Source organism: Mobula hypostoma, chromosome 11 (genome assembly GCF_963921235.1).
Source record: "Mobula hypostoma chromosome 11, sMobHyp1.1, whole genome shotgun sequence".
Lineage (NCBI taxonomy): Eukaryota > Metazoa > Chordata > Chondrichthyes > Myliobatiformes > Myliobatidae > Mobula > Mobula hypostoma.
This window is the reverse complement of record NC_086107.1, coordinates 89,436,415-89,459,938: the sequence shown is the minus strand read 5'-3', so window position 1 is coordinate 89,459,938 and position 23,524 is coordinate 89,436,415. Positions and strand designations below refer to the sequence as shown.

At 45.4% G+C, this 23,524-nt stretch overlaps 1 pseudogene; it reads right to left on the bottom strand.

Moving 5' to 3' along the window:
• Positions 1–1,915: 1,915 nt before the first annotated feature.
• Positions 1,916–18,051, bottom strand: LOC134353504 (guanylate-binding protein 1-like; annotated as a pseudogene).
• Positions 18,052–23,524: the final 5,473 nt, after the last annotated feature.

Here is a 23,524-nt window from a genome sequence, read left to right as displayed (position 1 = left end):
GGATGGGAGACCCTATGTGGAACACGTGGAGAGTGGATCGGAATTACAAGAAACAACTGGCCAGCGTGGACCCTTTCTACTGCTTGGCCATTCAGGAGAGTCAAGGAAACTGAGTGTGTTTGCACGCAGCTACTTGTTAGTAATCACAGATTCTCTCTGTGCCTCCCTGATCATTGTTACAAGGGTTGATTCTTGTAACAGTGCAGACAGATGTGTACGAAAGATGAATAAGTACTCTAAAGGCAGGATGACACATCCTAGGCTGACAAGGGAAGCCAAAGACAGAATAAAAGTAAATGAGAAGGCATACAATATAATAAAAAATACTGGGATCTAGAGGATCGAGAAGCTTTTAAAAACCAATAGAGGGGAGCGAAATAAGCCATAAGGAATGAAAAGATAAAATATGAAGGTAAGCTAGCCAATAATGTAAAAGAGGATATCATTTTTTTTAGATATATAAAGAGTAAAAGAGAGCTGAGAGTGGATATCAGATCAATGGAAAACGACACTGAGGATGTAATAATGGGGTCAAAGAAATGACGGACAAATTCACTAAATACTTGGTGTCAATTTTCACTGTGCCAGAAATCAGAGAGTATCAGGAGGCAGAAATTGGTGTAGTTGATATTACTAAGGAGAAGCTGAAAGATCTGAAGGCGCATCAGTCACGTTGACCAGATGGATGACATCCCAGTGTTCTGAAAGAGATAGCCGAAGAGATTGTGGAGATATTTGTAATGATCCGATGAATAGTAGTGTTCTGCAGGGGCTGATGTTGTGACTGCTTCTTTTCAAGTGATATGTTAATGATTTGGATGATGGAATTATTGGTTTTGTGGCCAAGTTAGCAGACGATGCAAAGATAGGCGGAGGGCCGGTTAAAATGAAGATTCAGGGAGTTTGCAGAAAGAATTAGATGAGAGAAATGGACAAAATAGTGGTCAATCAAATATAGTGGAGGGAAGTATATGGTCATGCATTTTGTTTTTTTTCATGATTATCTAGAAAATAAGAATCTCAGAGTTTCATACTGCATACATACTTTGATAATAAATGAACCTTTGAACCAATAATCTAAGTTCTGGCCTACAAATATATGGCCATCACATTCTTCTACTCCCAGAATGTCCTAAATGCAATAGAGAACAACTTTCTGCTTCACAGCAGACCTTTATCAAAGTTTCACAGATTTACCAGAATATGCAAACTGCTAGTATTTAAATCCACACTTCCATGTGGTGGGATGTGTCCATCCATACATATATATCCTTATTCTTATTATTGCAGTTACATTGATCTGGATAATTGGAAAGATTACTAATTTGTTAATAAAGTTATATTGTGGTCCAATGTAGCATCTCTGTTACTTCACAAATCTGTTCACTAAAACTATTCACTCAACTTATGGGGAGAGTGGAGAGTGACCATGGGCTGCGGGGTGGGGGAGGCAGAGAGTTAATTGGGAAGAGTGTCTGTGGGCTGTGTGAGGGGATTCAACGTATTCGTGAGGGGAGTTTGTTTGGTGATGAGAGAGAGTGGATGTAGAATGTGCAAGGGGATTCTGTAGGAGGGATGTTGGTTACTTGAGAGTGTGTCCATGAGCTGTGGGACATATTACACTGGGTCATAGGGAAATGATGATCTCATTCACATCCCTGTGGTTCTGACCTGGAATCTATGGATAAACTGGGAGAAAATTCCTGATTCCACTTTAAATGTTTCAGTGTGAGAGCCCCAATATCCAGCTTGGGATCGGATGTGCGCTGTGTGGGGTGGACAATATTTGGGGTCCAGTTCATTGATCAGACTAGGGAGGGGTAGTGGCTGGAAGCAGTTCGGGATGTCACAGGATTGGTGCTGTGGATACATTTCTAAGTGTGCGCATCTTTTTATACTACTTTCCTGCTTGGAATCACTTGTATTTTACCAAATCCCACACTGCTTTTATCAGGACAGCCAAATACGAATAATTCTCCATTATAAATTTCATGAAACTCCATGATGTTGCCTCTTCATATTTCTTCTTCAGGTACTCGTACCTCTGCTGAGCCCTTTGCGCATCCTCCATCCTGCCTTCAACTTCGTATTTCTCCATCTCACTCGTCATATGCTTCATGGCTTTCGTCAGCTCTTCCACACTGCACGTTTTACCCTCCTCAAAGCTTTTCCTGATCTGCTCCATGATATCTTTATTCATGCATTTCTCAGCCGCCTTCCTCTCCTGCTCCCTCTTCTTCATCTCGTCTTTCATCCTTGAGAGCTCCTCTTCCAAAGCTGACAAAAGGGGCAGAGGATGAATTGGTTAGTCCGTGCAGAGAGTGCTGAGAGGGGTCATTTCTCGAGGTGTGCGTGACAGGACATTGAGAGGGAGATTCACTCACTGTTCAGCCTAAGAAAACCCACATAAAATGCTGGAGGAACTCAGCAGGTCAGGCAGCATCTATGGAAATAAATACACAGTCAACGTTTCAGCTGAGTCCCGATTTCAGTACAAAGGGGAGAGATGCCAGAATAAAAAGGTGGGGGAGGGGAAAGATACTAGCAGGAATTTGATAGGTGAATCCAGGAGGGTGGGTAAGGTCAAGAGCTGGACAGGAAGCAATCTGATAGGAGAGAAGAGTGGACCATAGGAGAAAGGAAAGGAGGAGGCAACCCTGTGGTAGTAACAGGCAGATGAAAAGAAGTAAAAAGGTCAGAGTGGGGAATAGAGGAAGGAGCAGAGGGAAATTTGTTTACCAGAATGAGAAATGGATATTCATGCCCTCACTTTGGAGGCTTCCTAGACGTGATATAAGGTGCTGCTCCCCCACCCTGAGGGTGGCCTCTTCCTACCATGGACCAACATGTTGGAATGGGAATTAAAATATTTGGCCACTGGGAAGTCCCACTTGTGTTGGATGGTGCTGAGGTGCTTGACAAAGTGGTCCCCCAATTTATGATGGGTCTGGCCAGCATAGAGGAGGCTGCATCAGGAGCAACAGACACAAAAGATGACTTCAGTGGATTTGCAGGTGAACTTCAGGGTTGCCTCACCTGAAGGACTGTTTGGGGTCTTGTATGGGGTTGATGGATGAGGTGTGTGGGCAGGTGTAGCACTGCTTGTGGGATAAGTGCCATGAGAGAGATATTTTGGGGGCCTGGGACAAATGGATAAGGGAATTGCGGAGGGAGTATTCCCCGCAGAAAACGGGGAGTTGAGGGATGTAAAGATATGCTTATTGGTAGGAACACGCATAAAAGTTGCTGGTGAACGCAGCAGGCCAGGCAGCATTTCTAGGAAGAGGTACAGTCGATGTTTCGGGCCGAGACCCTTCGCCAGGACGAACTGAAGGAAGAGCTAGTAAAAGATTTGAAAGTGTGAGGGGGAGGGGGAGATCCAAAAAGATAGGAGAAGACAGGTGGGGGAGGGATGGATCCAAGAGCTGGACAGGTGATTGGCAAAAGGGATATGAGAGGATCATGGGACAGGAGGCCCAGGGAGAAACAAAAGGTGGGGGGGAAAGCTCAGAGGATGGGCAAGGGGTATAGTCAGAGAGACAGAGGGACAAAAAGGAGAGAGAGAGAACGAATGTGTGTATATAAAAAATAAATAATGGATGGGGTATGAGGGGGAGGTGGGGCATTAGCGGAAGTTTGAGAAGTCAATGTTCATGCCATCAGGTTGGAGGCTACCCAGATGGAATATAAGGTGTTGTCCCTCCAACCTGAGTGTGGCTTCATCTTTACAGTAGAGGAGGCCGTGGATAGACATGTCAGAATGGGAATGGGCCGTGGAATTAAAATGTGTGGCCACTGGGAGATCCTGCTTTCTCTGGCAGACAGAGCGTAGGTGTTCAGCGAAATGATCTCCCAGACTGCGTCGGGTCTCCCCAATATATAGAAGGCCACATCGGGAGCACAGGACGCAGTATATTACCCCAGCCGACTCACAGGTGAAGTGTCGCCTCACCTGGAAGGACTGTCTGGGGCCCTGAATGGTAGTGAGGGAGGAAGTGTAAGGGCGTGTGTAACACTTGTTCCGCTAACAAGGATAAGTGCAGGAGGGAGATCGGTGGGGAGGGGTGGGGGGGACAAATGGACAAGGGAGTCGTGTAGGGAGCGAGCCCTGCGGAAAGCAGAGAGGGGGGAGGGAAAGATGTGCTTAGTGATGGGATCCTGTTGGATGTGGCGGATGTTACGGAGAATAATATGTTGGACCCAGAGTCTGGTGGGGTGGTAGGTGAGGACAAGGGGAACCCTATTCCTAGTGGGATGGCGGGAGGATGGAGCGAAAGCAGATGTGCGTGAAATGGGGGAGATGCGTTTGAGAGCAGAGTTGATGGTGGAGGAAGGGAAGCCCCTTTCTTTAAAAAAGGTGGACATCTCCTTCATCTTGGAATGAAAAGCCTCATCCTGAGAGCAGATGTGGCGGAGATGGAGGAATTGCGAGAAGGGGATGGCGTTTTTGCAAGAGACAGGGTGAGAAGAGGAATAGTCCAGATAGCTGTGAGTCAGTAGGCTTATAGTAGACATCAGTAGATAAGCTGTCTCCAGAGACAGAGACAGAAAGATCTAGAAAGGGGAGGGAGGTGTCGGAAATGGACCAGGTAAACTTGAGGGCAGGGTGAAAGTAGAAGGCAAAGTTAATGAAGTCAACAAGCTCAGCATGCGTGCAGGAAGCAGCGCCAATGCAGTCATCGATGTTGCCCCACCTCCCCCTCGTACCCTATCCATTATTTATTTATTTATTTATATACACACATTCTTTCTCTCTCTCTCTCCTTTTTCTCCCTCTGTTCCTCTCACTATACCCTTTGCCCATCCCCTGGGCTCCCCCCACCCTTTCTTTCTCCTTAGGCATCCAGCTGTCCAGCTCTTGGCTCCATCCCTCCCTCTCCTGTCTTCTCCTATCATTTTGGATCTCCCCTCCCCCTCCCACTTTCAAATCTCTTACTAGCTCTTCTTTCAGTTAGTCCTGACGAAGGGTCTCAGCCCAAAACGTTGACCTACCTCTTCCTGGAAATGCTGCTTGGCCTGCTGTGTTCACCAGCAACTTTTATGTGTGTTGCTTGAAATTACAGCATCTGAAGATTTCCTTGTGTTTGCGTTTATTGGTAGGATCTCTTTGGAGATGGCCGATGTTGCAGAGGATGAGGTGTTGGATGCAAAGGCTGATGGAGTCTGGGTAAGGACAAGAGGAGCTCTATCCCTGTTACAACTATGGGAAGATGGGGAAAGTGCGGATGTTTGGGGAATGAAAGAGATGCAGGTGAGGGCAGCATCATAGTGGAGGGAGGGAAATTCCATTCTTTGAAGAATATCACTGTTCACCCTGTTTTTTCCCCCCAAATTTCTCAGATTATTCTTCACAAATATATGTGTAATCAACAACAACATATTTAAAGTCTCATCTGTGTCCCCCTTCTCATTCTCCTCTGCTCACTGGTCTGCCCCCAGATATATTCCTGACAGAAGAGACAAATGTGACCCTGGGGAGGGAAACTGCCCCGCTCCCCCTCTACGTCTCTCACAACAGTAAGAACAAATCTTGGAAATGGGTTGTCCTCCAGCCTATTAAAGTGCTAGTTGTTAAAGTGCCGGTATGTGGACCCTGCCCACACGTGTGATAGAATGAGCTCTGCCCACAACAGGTGGTGGTCCGAGCACAGCACCAGGTGTATTGCAGAATGGTACAGACACGCCTCATGAGCTGTGTCATTTCCAACCTAGAAGTCCGTAGCCAGCGGAGACTTATTGCAGGGATGCAGGGACTAGGATGAGAGGAATCATCATACAGGGCACATGGCAGTCTATCTTCAGTCAATGAACATGAACACCTTCAACTACACAAGTAACTGTCCCCCTCCAGGCAGAAGCCACTCATAGCTGACATGTGCAATTCTCTCTCTGAAGCAGGAGTCCCAGACCCACCAGCTTGTTTCACCTCCAAGTCAATCCTAACCCTAGGATCAGTGGTGGAGGAATTATCAGACATCTCAGGGGAATCTGGGCCTGTTGATGGCCATGGTTGGGTGGGGGGGGGGGAACTCTCTCCACATCAGGCAGCAGACTGAAGGATGGCCTCATTGTTCCTGGCTCTGGAAGTCCAACCAGAGCCACATTAGAGGTAGAGGGGAGCAAGTCTCCTCACCGCAACCTTTTGCACAGTCTTTGAACCCTGGTAAACAAGTCCATGAAAAATATTCCTTGTTCTGAAATGGGCAGCTCTTGGCCTACCTTGGAGTCCGAACATAAAACACAACCTTTATGGTCTGTATCCTTCTTTTTGCCCCGTTCAATGCCCCAGAAGCAACACTGAGAGGCCACCAGCCACTGGATCACTCTTACTCTACCCCATGAGAGGGACGGCGTCCCATGGCTTTTTCCCATTCTCATCACCCAGAGCCATGATTGTGGTAAATGCTGGCGTCCCACTCCTGCAGCAACTGTCCCACCATGTAGCCTGTGTTTCTAATTTACACGATCCAACTCTTCTCTCAGACCATTGTATTCTCTGTTGTTTCGGCATAGTACACCGGGTTTTGGATCAAACTGTTAACCCTCCATTTAACATCATAAGACCATAAGATATAGGAGCAGAAGTAGGCCATTCTTCTCATTGAGTCTGCTCCACCATTCAATTATGGCTGATCTAATTCTTCCAGTCATCCCAACACCCCTGCCTTCTTCCCATACCCTTTGATGCTCTAGCTAATCAAGAACCTATCTATCTCTGCCTTAAATACACCCAATGACTTGGCCTCTACAGCCATTCGTGGCAACAAATTCCACAGATTTACCGCCCTCTGACTGAAATAATTTGTCTGCATCTCAGTTCTAAATGGATGTCCTTCAATCCTGAAGTTGTGCCCTCTTGTCCTAGACTCCACTACCAGGGAAAATAACTTTGCCGTATCTAATCTGTTCAGGCCTTTTAACATTCAGAATATTTCTATGAGATCTCCCCTCATTCTCCTGAACTCCAGGGAATACAGCCCAAGAGCTGCCAGAAGTTCCTCATACTGTAACCCTTCCATTCCTGGGATCATTCTCGTGAATCTTCTCTGAACCCTGTCCAATGTCAATGTATCCTTTCTAAAATAAGGAGCCCAAAACTGCACATAATGCTCCATGTGGTCTCAAAAGTGCCTTAATGAGCCTCAGCACCACATCCCTGCTCTTATATTCCATACCTCTAGAAATGAATGCCAACATTGCATTCGCCTTCTTCACCACTGACTCAACCTGGAGGTTAACCTTTAGGGTATCTTGCACAAGAACTTCCAAGTCCCTTTGCATCTCTGCATTTTGAATTCTCTCTCCATCTATGTAATAGTCTGCTTATTTATTTCTTCCACCAAAGTGCATGACCATACAATTTCCAACATTGTATTTCATTTGCTACTTCTTTGCCCATTGACCTAAACTACCTAAGTCTCTCTGTTTCCTTAGCATTACCCACTCCTCCACCTATTTTTGGCAAACTTAGCCAGAAATCCATTAATCCCATAGTCTAAATCTTTGACATACATCGTAAAAGGCAGCGCTCTAAACAGCGAACCCTGTGAACTCCACTGATAACCGGCAGCCAGACAGAATAGGATCCCTTTATTCCCACTCTTCTTTCTGCCAATCAACCAATGCTCCACCCATGCCAGTAACTTCCCTGTAATTCCATGGGCTCTTATCTTGCTAAGCAGCCTCCTTTGCGGCACCTTGTCAAAGGCCGTCTGAAAAATGAGAAGTCAATTATACTTTGATCGCCTTTTCCAAGATGGTCTCCGACTGCAAGATCATTACTGTCTTTCATTACCCATGACGAGAAAAGAATAGTGTCTTCCCTTGTAAGTTCAGTAACACATTGCTTTAGAAAGCTACGAAATCCGCCTCAAGATTGCCTTGACCAATTTGATTTGTCCAATCAATATGCAAGAACCCGTCACACCTGCCGATCTATTCTAACATGCATCAGATATTTTGCTTATTGCCTCTGCTACAGTAATGCTAATTAATGCCACCTCTTGGGTCCTAGAGGTCCTACTGCTCCTCTCTTCGACCATGTTTCCCCAGCCACTCATGGTCTTCCATGCTTCCGAGTATCCCACAAAACCTTCACCCCTCTGCGTCCTCCTCTTTTTACCTCCCTACTTCCTCCAATCCCTCCAACCCTCTGCTCACCCCTGACCCCAACTCCACCTCCTGTCATGTCTTCAATAGCCTGTTTGATTTTCCTCTCTATGAAGTGGAGCGTTCTGTCCTCAGCCAGGACCTTCCCTTCTCCATGTGCTTACACTTCAATGAGTTCAGAATTCATAATCAGGTCTATTATCACCAACATATGATATGAATTTGTTGTGTGGCAGCAGTACAGCACAGGGCAATGATATATCATCTATACATTTCAAACATAAATGAATAGTGCACAATAAAGGATTAATGAGTTGGTATTTATGCTTGAGTTCCAATTACATCATATACCAAGCCCTTCTGTTGTCTCTGCACCTATATCTCTTCAACAAGGGTTACTCAATCCTCACTGATGACCCCTACTCCTGCCTCAAATCTATCTTTCCTCTTGGGCACGACATTCTGGCCTCCTGTTTATGTTCTTTGAGAGACCCAACACCAACTTCTTCTTAATATGAACACGTCCAAGAACATCAGCACACCTTTCCCTGATAGCACTATCATTTTGGTTCTACTGATGAACTCTGAGGCGAAGTACCCAGCAGGACTGTCTCACATTTTTAGTTTTTGGACTCGAAGTGTTAACTTTGAAACAACAAGTACACCCAGATGTGGGAATTTTGAGCTTTTTTTTTATTTTCTCACCAGAGGCATGCATTTGTTCCTCTGTCAGCTTGCTGTCAATCTTCTGTACTTGGTCCAGCTTAGGTTTCATCTCTTCCAGGAAGTGGTTGAGGACAGCCCACCCCTATAGAGAAGAAAAGATAAAATCATTGACATCCAACTCTCTCCCATCACACCAGTCCACAAGAGACCAGAGACAGGCTCTCACCATTAAATCTCAAGTTCTGGGGGTTGATACACCATAAGGAAACTTCTCTTATCAATCTACAGGAAATTGGTAAGACCACGACTAGAGAGTATATGTAATTTATACCACAGCTTTAGATTTAGGCAGAACATTATTTTAAATGACACACACAGGTGACGAAGAGTAGAGAGATGGGTTCTGCAAATGAACAGGATCAGGCAAATCGAGCACAATGTGGGATAATGCAAAATATCCGTTATGGCAGAAAGGTAAATAGAAGCATATTATCCAAATGGGAGAGTTTGTGGAGTTCTGAGATGTAGAGGGATCTGGGTGTTCTAGTGCAAGATTTGCAAAATGCTTTCAAGTAATTGGGAGAGATAGAGTGTGTAACAAAAGTGGAAGGGTAATCCTTCAGTTATATCAGGTTTTGGTGAGATTACATCTGGAATATGGACAGTACAGGTCTCGTTTAACACTTACACACTGGAAGCAGTTCAGATATGGGTTCCTGGACTGATAACTGGAAGGATAGGTTACCTTATTAGAGAAGGTAGGACAGTTTGGGACAAGACATTTGTGTGGGAAAACCAAGAACTAGGAGTCATCGACTGAATAGTTAGTGTATGGGAGCTAGTCGTAATTCGCAAAGCTGAGTTAAATAAACAGGTAACTTGATCAACGGAGATATGAGACAAACATTTTTCTCTCAAAGCACAATTGGTTTTTGGAACTCTGTCCATTGAAGCACAGTGGAAACAGAAGGTTAAGATTTTCAAGGGAGAGATTGGAAAGCTCTTCAAAACTAGCATTAAAAGATTATTCCCATAGCCCATGGATACTCTGCCCCATTACTTTCCCACCCTCTGCCTCTTTCCCACTCTCCCCCAGCTTCTTTATAGGGCCTCTGCCCCTTCCCTCTTCAGTCCTGATGAAGGGTTCCGGCTCGAAACGTCGACTCATCGTTTCCACAGATGCTGCCTGACCTGCTGGGTTCCTCCAGCGTGTTGCTTTGATCCCAGCATCTGCAGATTATTTTGTGTTTACTGCCCCATTACTGACTCTCCACCCACCGAATCCCCTCACATCCCAAGGACATCTCCCCCCTCATGAACACTTTCCACCCAAGGAATCCCCTCCCACAGTCCCACAGGCACTCACCCCCATAACTGACAAACCCTGCCCACTGAAAATCCTCCCACAAGCCACTGACACTTTTTCCCCGATCACAGATTCACTCCACCTATTTAATACCATTCCAGATGTTACAGAGAGTGGAAATTAATTTTGCATTTTTTGGGTGACATGGAAGGGAGTTTTCTGAATCAAAGTGAGACAGAGGAGAGAAAAGCTATGAGACTTGAAAAGTAAGTGCCTTGCTGTAAAATACTGAATACACCTCCATCTTGTCCCTGGTCTTCTTTTCATACCTCTTGATGGCCTTTTCAAGATCCCTATTCAGCTCCTGAAAACCACCAAGTGTCTGATAATGTCCCGATGTCAGGTTGTCTTCTATGAATGACATTACTTCTTTTTGCTGTTTTTCATATTCCTCTTGTGACTTTTCCTTGATCTTGGCCTTGAGATTCTTGTAAGTAGAACTCACCTTCTCCTGGGAGTGAAAGAAATCTGTACAATAAACTAGGAAACAAAGTATTGTACACAGACAGGTTTCTCGCAGTTCCTCTCTCTCAAGGGTGTATCTGCACACCCGCTATGCCTCTGAGTTGCTGTCTCTCAGGAAGAGATCTGTACACTGACCACTGTCTCTCAGTCCCTCTCTCCAAGGGGGAGATCCACACACTAACATTATCTCTGAGTTGCTCTCTTGCAGGGAGAGATCCGTACACTGACCAGTGTCTCTCAGTCCATCTCTCTCAGTGAGAGATCTGTACACTAATTATATCTCTGAGTTACTTTTTCTCGGGGAGAGATCAGCACACTGACCAGTGTCTTTCAGTGCCTCACTTTTAGGATGATATCTATACTCCCTGTCTCTTAGTCCATGTTGTTACGGGTTGGGTCCAGGGACTGGTGTTCGGAGGAGATGAGACAGTTGGTAATCACTGAACATTACAAGTGAACTATACTATCCAGTGTCTGTTAGTGCATCACTTTCAGGATGATATCTATGCTCTCTGTCTCTCAGTCTATGTCTTTATGGATTGGGTCCAGCTCACCTCCAGCTTTTGGATGTATTTGCCACTGTTGTTGTTCATAGATCTCTTGTGGAAGATATTGAATGCCTCTCTCCTCTTCATATTGAGTTTGCTCATAGTAAGGCCATCAGATTCTGAGAATTTTTCCATTTCATTATCATAGAAATTCAGGGCTTCATCTAATGCTGCTTGGTTTTTCACCTCCACTAATTTGGCGACACAGCTCTCCACACATGGTAGGACCCCTTCTTCCATCATGCCCACGTACGCCTCCATCAATGCAACAAATCCTGTGTGGGATATTTCTGGAGATCAGTGCCTGGGGATCTGATCACACTCTCAATCCCCATTCTCCACATCTCAATGTACCCAACCCATTTTCATTCACTTCCAATGAGATCTCACCCCTTCAATTCTCTCCCATCATTCATACTCCCTATGGCACCCCGACCCTTCCCATTCAATCCCACAGCCTATATTCCGAATGCGATTACACACCTTTCCCATTCAAACCCACAGTCCACGCTCCCAATAAAACCCAACCCCTTTCCCAATCAATCCCACAGTTCATATTCCCAATGGGACCCCACCTGTTTCCCATTCAGTCTCACAGTTCATGTTCCCAAATGGGACCCCACACCTCCTCATTCACTGGAAGTTGACTCTATCTTTTTTTATTCACTCCTGCCTTCCACACACAGGCTGGTATCCCACACCATCCCATTCATTCCCATTATCTGTATTCCCAACATGATCCCAACCCTTTCCTATTCACTTCCATTGAGCACTCTTCCAATGGGCTTCCAACCCCTTCCCAATCACTTCCCTTGTACACAGTTCCAATGGCATCCAAATCCCTTTCCATTCAATCCCACTGTCCACATTCCCATGTACTCCGATAGTATATTCCCTTTCACGGTGAGTGTTTCAGGCCGAGTCCCTTCACCAGGACTGAAAAGGAAGGGAAATAATCAGAATAAGAAGGTGGTGGGTTGGGGGGAGGAACAAGTCCAAGGTGGTAGTTGATAGATGAAAATGGGAGAGGAGGAGGGGGTGAATAGAAGAGCTGGAAAGTTGATTGGTGAAAGAGATAAAGAGCTGGAGTAGGGAGAATCTGAAAGGTGATGGTCGAAGATCATGGAAAAAAGGGAAGGGATGGAGCAACAGAATGAGATAATGGGCAGATAAGAAGTTTGAGAAATCTATGTTCATGCCATCAGGTTGGATACTACCCGGACATAATATACGCTGGCCTCTTGAGGCCATGGATGGTCATGTTGGAATGGATTGGGAAGTAAGATTGAAATGGGTGGCCACCAGATAATCCTGCGATTTGTGGCAGATGGAGTGAAGGTGCACAACATGATTGCATGAACATCGATTTCTCGACCTCTGGTAATTCCCACCTCCCATCTTCTTCCCAATTCCCCATTCTTGCTTCCTTCTCACATCTCCTCTTCTCACCTGCCATCACCGCTATCTGGTGCCCCAAATCGTTCCCTTTCTTCCATCGTCTCCAGTCCCTTCCTATCAGATTCACCCTTCTCCAGCCCTTTATCTCTTTCACCAATCGACTTCCCAGCTCCATTCTTCACCCATCCCCTTCTCCCGGTTTCACTCAGCTACCACTTTGTACTTCTCCCTCTTGCCAAATCCCCCATCATCTCATTCTGACTTCTCCCCTTCCTTTCCAGTCCTGATTAGTAGTCATGCTGTGAAACGGTGAGTGTTTACTCTTTTCCATAGATGTTGCCTGGCCTGCTGAGTTCATCTCGCATTTTGTGTGTTTTGCTTTGGTTGCCCAGCATCTGCTGATTTTCTCATGCCAGGTAGAGAGGTATGAAGAGAGGTGATGAAGTTTTGCCCAATTACTCACTCCTGCCTGTGACCAGCTGACCCCCAAGAACTCTCTTGACTTTCATGTGGGTGTGAATGTAATTGATGAGCTTCTGTCGCTCCTTGACAAAACTCTCATACAGATCCCTGTCCTCCAATTCCTGGAGCTGCTTGACATCATTTGGGTTTGTGGGAAAGGGAAATGCAAAGCAGCAACGTGAGGGAAAACAATCGCGGATACACCTGCGGAGTTCATTATATTTCTTGTCCTGCTCACTGCTCTCACCTGTAAAAAAAGAACCAGGAATTAGGCAAGAATCACCCTCACTTAGTCTGTTCTCCCATTCCCAACATGGTGACTGTTACCCACATGGCACTGGGGAGGAATAGGGGAAGGACAGAAAGGAAACAGAGGGGAGGCAGTTTGCGAGATGTGATGGTAAGGGGCAGGACGTGTGGGAGGGGCATCAAGTGCATTATTGTTGGGTCATGAGTGACTTGTATTGGAGGGGAATGATGTGACATTGATGTCATACAGGGTAGTTGAGGATCATATTGTTTGAGAGGGCTGTGTGTGTGGCAGAGTGGCATCCAGCCATTCGGACGAAACTCTGATGGGAAGGAGGTGTCAGATGGGTGGGAATGGTGCATTTTTACCATCAAACCAGAGGATGGTGTACTTTGGCATCAAGTTATTGCAGGGAATTGTGAGGCCATGTGAATTGGGTCTAAGTTTTCGCAAATGAAATGAAGTGAGGCATTTTAAATTTAATGAAACCCGTAACACGTTTTACTGAATTTGAAAACCTAAACACCAAAAATGCTGTAAAAACACTTACGTACAACATTCTCATGTCGAAACCATAACTAATGTCGGTGGTTGTGAATTATGTACATTTCTCCTAAACATGTAACCCTACATGGAAGTGTGAGGTAATGTGAATGTGAACAGGGCAGGGAAATGCAGAGTAAGTGGGGAATGAGAGATGTGAAGGGGCCGGGAGACCCTGGAGTGTTTGTGCACAGATTCTCAAAGGTAACAGGTTGCCCCTTCCTCCACCGCCCCTCACACACTGAATTCAACCCTGCTCCCTCCCTTCTCTGGCCCCTTTCCATGTTCATCCTATCTCCTCAGAGACTGGCGCTGCCACATACTCACTGTCCAGTTTCAGACTGTGCTCCAGGTACTCATTCAGAGTCACATCTTTTCCATCGATGCTCATATCCAGTGTCAAATCACGGATCACCCAGACAAATTCAGGGAAGGAACGGACATAGTCCCAACTGTCACAACCATTGGGCTGGGATTTCATCTGGATCCGCTTCGACAGTTCAGTCACAATACTATGAACAACATCAAGGATATAGGAATGAAGCGTTGGCAGAAAGGTGGTGAGGAATGTTAGTCACTGTCCAGATCTGCCCCTGAGACAGATACACTGAGAGACACTACTCAATGTGCAGATCTATCCTTGAGAGAGAGAGACTGTGGCATCTGCCAGAGGATAAATCCCCCTCTTACAAAGAGGGTCCAGGAGACAATAGTCAGTGTACAGATCTCTTCCACAGAGAGAGGGCGAGTAGGAGACACCAGTCATAATAGAGATTTCTTCTTGAGAAAGAGGGTCTTAATGAGTAAATGGCAAAGCTGCTGGTAGTTGAGAACCCTGGATGTTAATGATTATTGTAACTCAGGTCACATAAATAGATTCAGAAGCAGACAGCTGGGATTAGTGAATCATTCAAAATATATATATATAGGATGCCAGAGTAAACTTAAGATGGAAATTTGGAGGGGAGAAGAGAGCATGAAGTGACTTTAGCTTAGAAAATTAAGGAGAATACTAAGTGACTTTACAAATATATTAATGAAAGAAGAGTAACACGGGGCGAATAGGGTCCATGAAAGAGCAAGATGGAAATGTATTTGTGGTACTGCCAGAGAAGGGCACAGTTCTCAAGCATTATTTCACTGTCACAGCGGACAGTGAAGCGGAGTACCAGCAAGTCCAGTGGGATCTTGGTCAGCGAGGCAGCTGCGCTGCGCAATGTCAAATGGAAGTCAGATGAGCACGTACAAGTTACATTTTGAAAGGGTTAATCATTGTAGGACTTTTACATTGAATGCAAGGTCTCCAGATACCTTTGCACAACAGAAGAACCTTGGAGTAGAGGTGCATGGTTTCCTTAAAGGGGTGGTACAAGTAGAGAGGATGGGGATGGAGTTTTTAGCAGGCTGGCCTTCATCAGTTAGTGCACTAAATTGGAAGTGGGTGGTGACACTAAAATTGTACAAAGCATTGGTGTGGTCAGACTTGGAGTATTGTGTACAGTTCTGGTCACACAGTTATAGCAAGGATGGGATTGAACCAGAAAGAGTGCAAAGAAACATTTGGAAGGATGTTGCCAGGAGTCATGGAACTGAGAGGTTAGACACCTTGGCCTTTATTCTTTGGAGCATAGAAGATTGACGGGTGATCTCACAGCTGTAATAAGAAAATCATGAAGGGCATTTATAGGGTGTTTGTTTGCAAGGTTGGGCAAATGAAATCTACAGGATATAGTATTGTGGTTAGACTGAGATGATTAATAAGAACTGAGATGTCATGTTTTTATACAGAAAGGGTGGTGATTATATTGAACCAACCAGCAGAAGAAGTGGATGAGACACATACATTAGACACATTTACAAAATGTGTGGACAGGTATGAAGATGTCAAGGATTCAGAGGGATATGGGAAAGTGCTGGAAACGGGATCAGCTTAAGAATACATTTTAGTCGGCATGGACAGGCATGGCCAAGCATAGCTGAAGGGATGCCTTCCCTGCTATATAACTCAATGACTCTATGATTGAGAGACAGTGATCAGTGTACAGATAAATGTCAAAAGAAAGGGACAGAGAAATGTAAGTCCGTGCACAGATATCCTACTGAGAAAGACAGGGGCTGAGAAAAACTGGTCAGTGTACAATCCTCCCTAAGAGAGTGGGATTGAGAGACACCAGTCATCAGTCATTGTACAGATATTCCTGAAAGAAAGAGCGGGACTGAGAGACACCAGTGAAGGATACTGTAGGTCTTGCAGGGATTGCTGGTCTATGTTTCTTTGACCATTGCAAATGAAGACGCTGCTCAGAAGGATAGCCAGTAAATAGATGGAATTATCATTCTGGCTGTCTCCCTGCAGGTGGAACAGATGAGCAGTTAGTGAGAGCTCTTGATCAGAGATCAGTCTAATGGATTCGCATCCCATTTCTGGACAGTTCTTGCACAGTGTTTATAGAGGTTGGTGGGTGAGGCTTCCCTCCACCACATCCTTCCTGTCAATGCCACCAGGGGGAGGTAGATGGCCAAGAGAAGCCTTACAGACTGAGATTCAGCCACTGCTCACCAATACAGTGCTGGGAGAGAGCACACTCTCATGGCACAACAACCTTTTTATTTGGGAGGATGGGGATGGGAGTTGGTGTGGGTGGGACCGAAAACTTGGAGTGGGTAATGTTCTTGGACCACATACAGTTCCAATGGAAAATATAGCAGAGTTCCTCCTTAAAGCATGAACCTATGATAAAAATATTAGGTAATTAACTAATTAGTTAACTTTTATTTTCAGTCTACATTGTGAAGATAATTTAAACACCCAAACTGCCTGTGTTAGGATTTGAGCTCTGCTCTGTGGATCATTCCTCTGTCTGTGGGTTTCCCATTTGGTAATGAAACCACTGTTCTGAGGAGGGAGATGGTTGTGAGGGAGGGACTGACCTTCTCAGGGTCTCCCAGACCCTCAGTGTCCAACAACAGAAGGACCTCATTGGGTCTCTGAGGGAGGGATCGACACCACATTCAGATTCCTTTGGTGTGAGCCTGGACGGTTGAATCCATTGAGAATCCTGCCGAGGGAGAGAGGCAGAGAGGTAAATATTGGAAGAGCATAAGTGGATCTATCACCTTCCATAGCCCAAAGACATGGAGTTTGTGAGTGAAAGATGGCATTTGGGAGGAATTGTTGGGAACATGGGCAGAATAAAATGGGATTGTTGTAGAATTCATGAAAAAGAACGACTGAGATAACCATATAACAATTACAGTATGGAAACAGGCCATCTCAACCCTTCTAGTCTGTGCCGAATTTTTACTCTCACCAAGTCCCACAGACCTGCACTCAGCCCAAAAACCTCCATTCCTTTCCTGTCCATATATCTATCGCATTTATCTTTAAATGACAACATCGACCTGCCTCAGCCACTTCTGCTGGAAGCTCGTTCTACACAACTACCACTCTCTCAGTAAAGAAGTTCCCCCTCATGTTACCCCTAAAATTTTGGCCTTTAACTCTCAACTCATGTCCTCTTGTTTGAATCTCCCCCACTCTCAATGAAAAAGCCTATCCACGTCAACTCTATCCCCCTCATAATTTTAAACACCTTTATCAAGTTCCCCCTCAACCTTCTATACTCCAAAGAATAAAGACCCAACTTGTTCAACCTTTCTCTGTAACTTAGCAGATGAAACCCAGGCAACATTCTAGTAAATCTCCTCTGTACTCTCTCAATTTTTTTGACATCTTTCCTATAACGATGGTCGGCACAGAGTCAGTTTTACAGCAAGTAACTCTGGTCGCCATTAACCAAACCAGTGTGCTCTCTGCATCTGAGATATGAAGCAAACATGCAGTTTAAATTCCCCAGATCTCTCTAGATCCATTGTCCAAATCAGTGATGGGAACACCAACGTGACATCAACGGAAGTCTCCAGTACATCTCCCACTACTGACAGATTGACAATGTAAGTGTGCTCTGTGGGTTCAGGTCTCAGGATAATTTTTGCAAGACAGCTAGTAAATAGACGTGAAAAGTTAGAGGTGGAAGTTTACAGCCACTGCCCTTACCCTTCCTGTCTCCCGCGAGACAGTTCATGAGGTAGGACTTCCCTGTACGAGCAGCACCAGCCACAGCCACAACAACCACTGGATCCTCAATGGACTGGAGGACCTTCAGAGCCTCCGGGTTAAGTTGCAGCTTCCCGTCCTTGTTATAAACCAGCAGCAAGGGTTTCTCCATCATCATCGTGTTGGTTGTAGGGTCTCCAGTTACTGACATCAGACAATCCTGTCCCAAAATATCTACATAGTTAGAGCAAGAGAATCAGACATTGATTGAATCACAGAAAGTAGAACAGTCAAGACACACCGCACATCAGCAAAACATCTCCATCTCAACCCTGAGCCCTTGGAGTAGATACTGAACTTTAATTTACTCACCGGGATCTGTTACTTAGAGTATATAACAAACCCCAAGCCATGAATTGTACCCCAGCCTATACATTACTACTGCAGTTCTGAAACCAGGGAGCAACTGTAGGCAGACCTGGCAACATGCTTCAGGAGAGCCTCATCACTCTCCAGAAACTCTCATACTCCAGTAGGCAGGATCCAAGTTTGGCCAGAGTGATTGCCAATTCTAGGCATGTTCAAGCTGGAGACTTTGTCAATACTCTTCTATCCCCCATTAGGAAGGCCTCAAAGCCCTCTGCTTCATTCTTGACAAAAGAACCAATCAACTCCTCTGTTTGGCAGAACAAGTCCTCACCCTGAACAATTTTTCCTTTAGCTCCTCCCACTTTTTCTAAACCAAAGGGGTACCATGAGTAGTTGCATGGGCCCAAACTGTGCCTGCCTCTTTGTCGTCTATGTAGAACAGTCTATATTTGAAACCTTGCCCAGTTTTACTCCCCAACTCTTCCTCCACTACATTGATGATTGTGTTGGTGCTGCTTCATACACCCACGCTGAGCTTATCAACTTTATCAATTTTGCCTCACCGTGAGCTTAAATTCACTTGGTCCATCTCTGATACTTGCCTCCACTTTCTTGATCTCTCTGTCTCCATCTCAGGATACAAGCTGTTAATTGACATTTTTCATAAACCTACAGACTCTCATGTTTATCTTGATGATACTGTTTCAGTGGCTCAGGCACGGTAAGTGAGTGTCGGTGTCAGAGGCCTAAGGAAGTCAAGAGTGAGTATAAAGGGAGCAGATTTAGCTAAGGCTGGTCTTATTTGGCTGTGCAGGCATGGTAAGTGTTGGTGTCAGAGGCCTACAGAAGGATGAAGTGAGAATATAAACAGAGAAGATTTGCCAGCTCAGGCATGGTGAGTGTTGGTGTCGGTGGCAGAGCCCTACAAGTGTTGGAAGAGAGAGAGAGTATAAAAGGAGCCGATTTGTGTACGTTTGTTTTTTTTTCTGGCTGCACAGGCATGGTTAGTATCAGCATCAGAGGCCTACATTCAGGTGCAAATAAAAGGAAGATGGGGTCAAGCAGAGTGGCTATTATTGGAGTGTGCCAGTGATATAGTGGGAAGGCTTTGGCTTAGCAGATGGAAGCACAGATAAGAAGAGATAAGCTGCTCCTTCTGTCAGCTGTGGGAATTCTTGATATCTGACATTTTCCCTGATTACTAAATCTGCGGGAAGTGCACCCAACTTCAGCACTTGACTGGGTCAAGGATTTGGAGCTTGAGTTAGATGTGCTGAGAATCAATCAAGATGCTGAAAATATTATAGATAAGTCTTTTGAAGAGTTGTTCACATCCAGAGAACAAGTTTTGGACAGTAGATGGGTGACCATCAGGAAAATTAAGGGGATTAGGAAGTTCAGCCACAGCTGAGGGAACCCTGGGAAAACATCCAGATAGACTTCACGGAGCCCCTGCCAAGAATCTGGGGGTGGGGGTGGGGGTGGGGGGGGGCGGAAGAGGGGGTTAAACTACTGCCGGGTAACGTAGTTGGGAGAAATGTACATAATTTACAACCACTGACATTGAGCTGGGGTTTCTCTTTAAGAAACTGGCCGGATGTGATGACGCCACTACGCAACCATTTTAAGCGTGCTTTGTGTTTCAGTTTTGGAATTCAATAAAATGTGTTAATAGTTCATTAAACTTAAAACACCTCTCTTCATTTTATTGGTGAAAACCTACACTGGTGACCCCGATGCTCTAGGATGATTCCAGAGTTATTGAACATGTTGGCCAACGCAGTCATTTTGAGACTGCTGGAGTTTTTGGAGCAAAATGCTGTCACTTGGTTTGGACAAGCTGAGCCCAAGTTCTCACTGAGAGAAATCACCACCGATAACAACAGGTTCTACTGCATGGTGGTGTCGCTGTGCAATTCCACGACTGCGAGAGTGGTGAGTCTGCTTGTACACAAGCCTGAACATGATAAATACCGATCACTGAAAACTCACCTTTTAAGGACTTTTGGAATATCGGAGCCTGAGCACACCGACCTGTTGCTGTCTTTACTTGGTCTCGGCGATGCTAAGCCTTCGGAGCTAATTGACCACAGACTGTCTCGCCTGGGAAATCACCATCCTTCTTTCATTTTTAAACAACACTTCATGCAGCAAATTCCTGATTAAGTTCGTAGAGCCCTCGCTAATGCACCCGTGAAGGCCTTTTGGGAGCTTGCTAGATTGGCTGATAGTCTACACTCATCTAGGCAGCTCTGCACCAGTCCTCCTCCTTTCTCTCCCTCACTAAACCGATCAGCAAGGCACCCAAGACACGCACTCCGCGGATGCGAAGCAGACGGTGCCGGGCCTTTGGTTTACCACGCGTGCTTTGGTAGGGTCGCTGGGAAATGCCGACCACCTTGCAGTTTCGACAGTGCCAGCACATCAGCACATCAGAGGTCTCTAAATACTACGGGCTCCAGCTGCCAGGGTCGTCTTCTGTTCATGGCGGACACCCTTTCAGGGCGACAGTTGTGTGACACCAGTGCGCAAGTTATTGTGCCGCCAGCATGGCCTATTGATGAGAAGACAAAGAGCAACAAACCTCACTGGAGGCTGCCAACGGCAGCAGGATCCAGACTTTCGAGACACGACAGGTGATGCGTTGCTTCCATGGGCGACGTTAACATGGGACTGTCTCCTAGCTAAAGTGGCTAGACGTCTGCTCGGCGCAGATTTCCTGTATGCCCAAGGACTGTTAGTCGATCTTGAGAATTTCCAGCTTATGGATGTCAAGGACTTTGGGTTGTTACCCTGCTCCCCAAGTAAGTTCCCCACAGCTACTCTGTCAAGTGCATGCATCACTGCATGCGAGTTTACTCGACTGCTGGGTGAATTCCCAAACCTCAACAAGTCCAGATTCTCCACTACAGTAACAAAAGATGGGATCGAACAGCACATTCCCACAACTGGCCCGCCAGTGCAAGCTCATGCGTGTAGATTGGACCCAGAAAAGCCGGCAACTACAAAGGCTGAGTTTGCCAACATGGAAAGACTCGGCATTGTTCGCCGGTTGAATAGCCCCTGGGCTTCCCCTCGATTCCACATATACAAGACAAATTGGCACGTTTATCCGGGATTTTTTTCCCCCAAAGTTGATCTAGTTAGGGATTATTATTAACTTAAAACATTCAGCATTATCACTTAAATAGTTAAACTGCATATGCATGTAATGAGAGCTGTATAACTCATCTCCTTCTACCGTAGGCCACGAACTTACCAATCGCCCCTGCTGTGGACACTTTCTGGAGGTCCAAGATCCGTATGCTCCACGACCGCTGGACTATGTGTGTAAATGTAGGAGGGGACTATGTTGAAAAATAAATGTGCTAAGTTTGCTAAAATTGACTCCTTCTACTTTAGGTCACAAACTTATCAATCACCCCTCGGATAACGGGAACTGTACTCTGTAAAGGAAGCTGGTCGCTGAAGGTGGAAAATTAGTTGTATAACTCAGAGTACAAAAAGTAATGGGGACAATAGATGGGACGGGATCTGAGTTACAGCAGAGACATCAAGTTCGATGCTGTGGCAGACCAAGAAAGAAAGAAAATACACAGTGTCTGAAGGCAGTCATTCCCACCTGAATGGGCAGTGAAAACAAACAAGCTGAGCCCTTTCTGTGGTTGGGTCAGATATCAACTGGGCAGTCCAGAAAGAGATTAACCAGCGGCGAGATCCTTGTACCATTCAAATAGAGACAACCACAACTCGTCCTATAAATCGATGAGAAGGTCTGAGAGACTAGATGTTAAGATCCTGACAGTCGTTAAGTGGGGTCTCAGCCTGAAACGTTCACTGTTTACTCCTTTCCATAGATGCTACCTGGCCTGTTGAGGTCCTTCAGCATTTTGGGTATTTTTCCATTTTTGTCAAGATTCTGACAATCTTTATCATGACATGAAGTGCGAACTGTTGCCTGTGAGTCCAATTCATTTACCTTGCTGGTGCCCCTGACCAGAGAGATGGCCACTGTTGGCCACTACTGAGTTTTCTCTGGTTTTGCTACTGAGTTTTACTGGTGGCCACCAGTAAGAACTTTAAAGTTCTTACCAGATTGATAAGCTCAATAAGCCCCACATTATTGGAGAGATTTTAGTAAAATTATTGGCACTGGAAAAGGTTGAGCTAGTTTAAGGACTAGAACAGAGGGAAAAACCTGCAAGTAGTTCCCTCATAAGACCATTAGATCATGAGATATAAAAGCATAATTAGGCCACTTGGCCGATCGAGTCTGTTCCACCATTTCATCATGGCGGATCTAGTTCTTTCACAGCCCTAATCACTTGCCTTCTCCCTGTATCCTTTCATGCCCTGACTAAGATTCTATCAAACATTGCCTTAAATATACCCAATATTGTTTTTTCTGCGCATATTGAGGCAATGAAAGAAGAATTCTTATTTTGTGAGTCCCTTTTGGAAAATACAAAGACTAACAATACTGTGGAAATGGTATAAAGTTATTTTGCCAAACAAAACTTTGACTGGAAAGGTAAATTTCACACTCTTTGCACAGATGGAGCCCCTGCGATGCTTGGTAATACATCTGGATTTGATACAAATTTCCTCTGTCAATTTCTTTGAAGCTAGAGATCTACAGAGACCCCCAGGCCCAAAAATGCACCAAGCTCCAGAGGAACATAGGTCAGTCACAGGTAATGATCCTCCCAGATGTATCATTGTTCCCTGTTCATTTGCAGGTGCTCAACTGGGGACACGCTTTGAACCTGGCTCAGCATCCTGAGGTGACCTGCAACGTAGGGGACTTTCAGCCGCTCCATCATGATCACCCTGGGCATTCAGGAGTGGCCGTAGGAGGGGGGCAGGGTGGCTCTGTCATGGTCCCAATTGAACAGCAGCAGGCATCCAAGTTTTGGCACTCCAATTCTCTGGAGTATGGTTAGCTGCCACTATCCCTATGAACTCTGACTTCCAATTACTGCCTGCCACATTCCTTCACGGAAAGTCTGAACTTATAGACCTTGATCTGAGCACTCAGTGCTCAATCATAGGAGTTCCATTTCTAGTGCTACTGTTTGTGGTTTTGCCTTCCGATTTCGTTGGTGTCATTTTGTTTATTTCCAGTCGGAGTCTGAGTTAATTCTAGACCTTACTTTGCACTCACGTTCACCACCCTCCATAGCTCTCTCATTACAGATACAGTGCAATCCCAACCCCCTCAAACCCCTGGGTTAGGACTCAGCCTGTAACTCACTCTCGCTTATCTGTTGTTCTGTAATATAAACCACAAC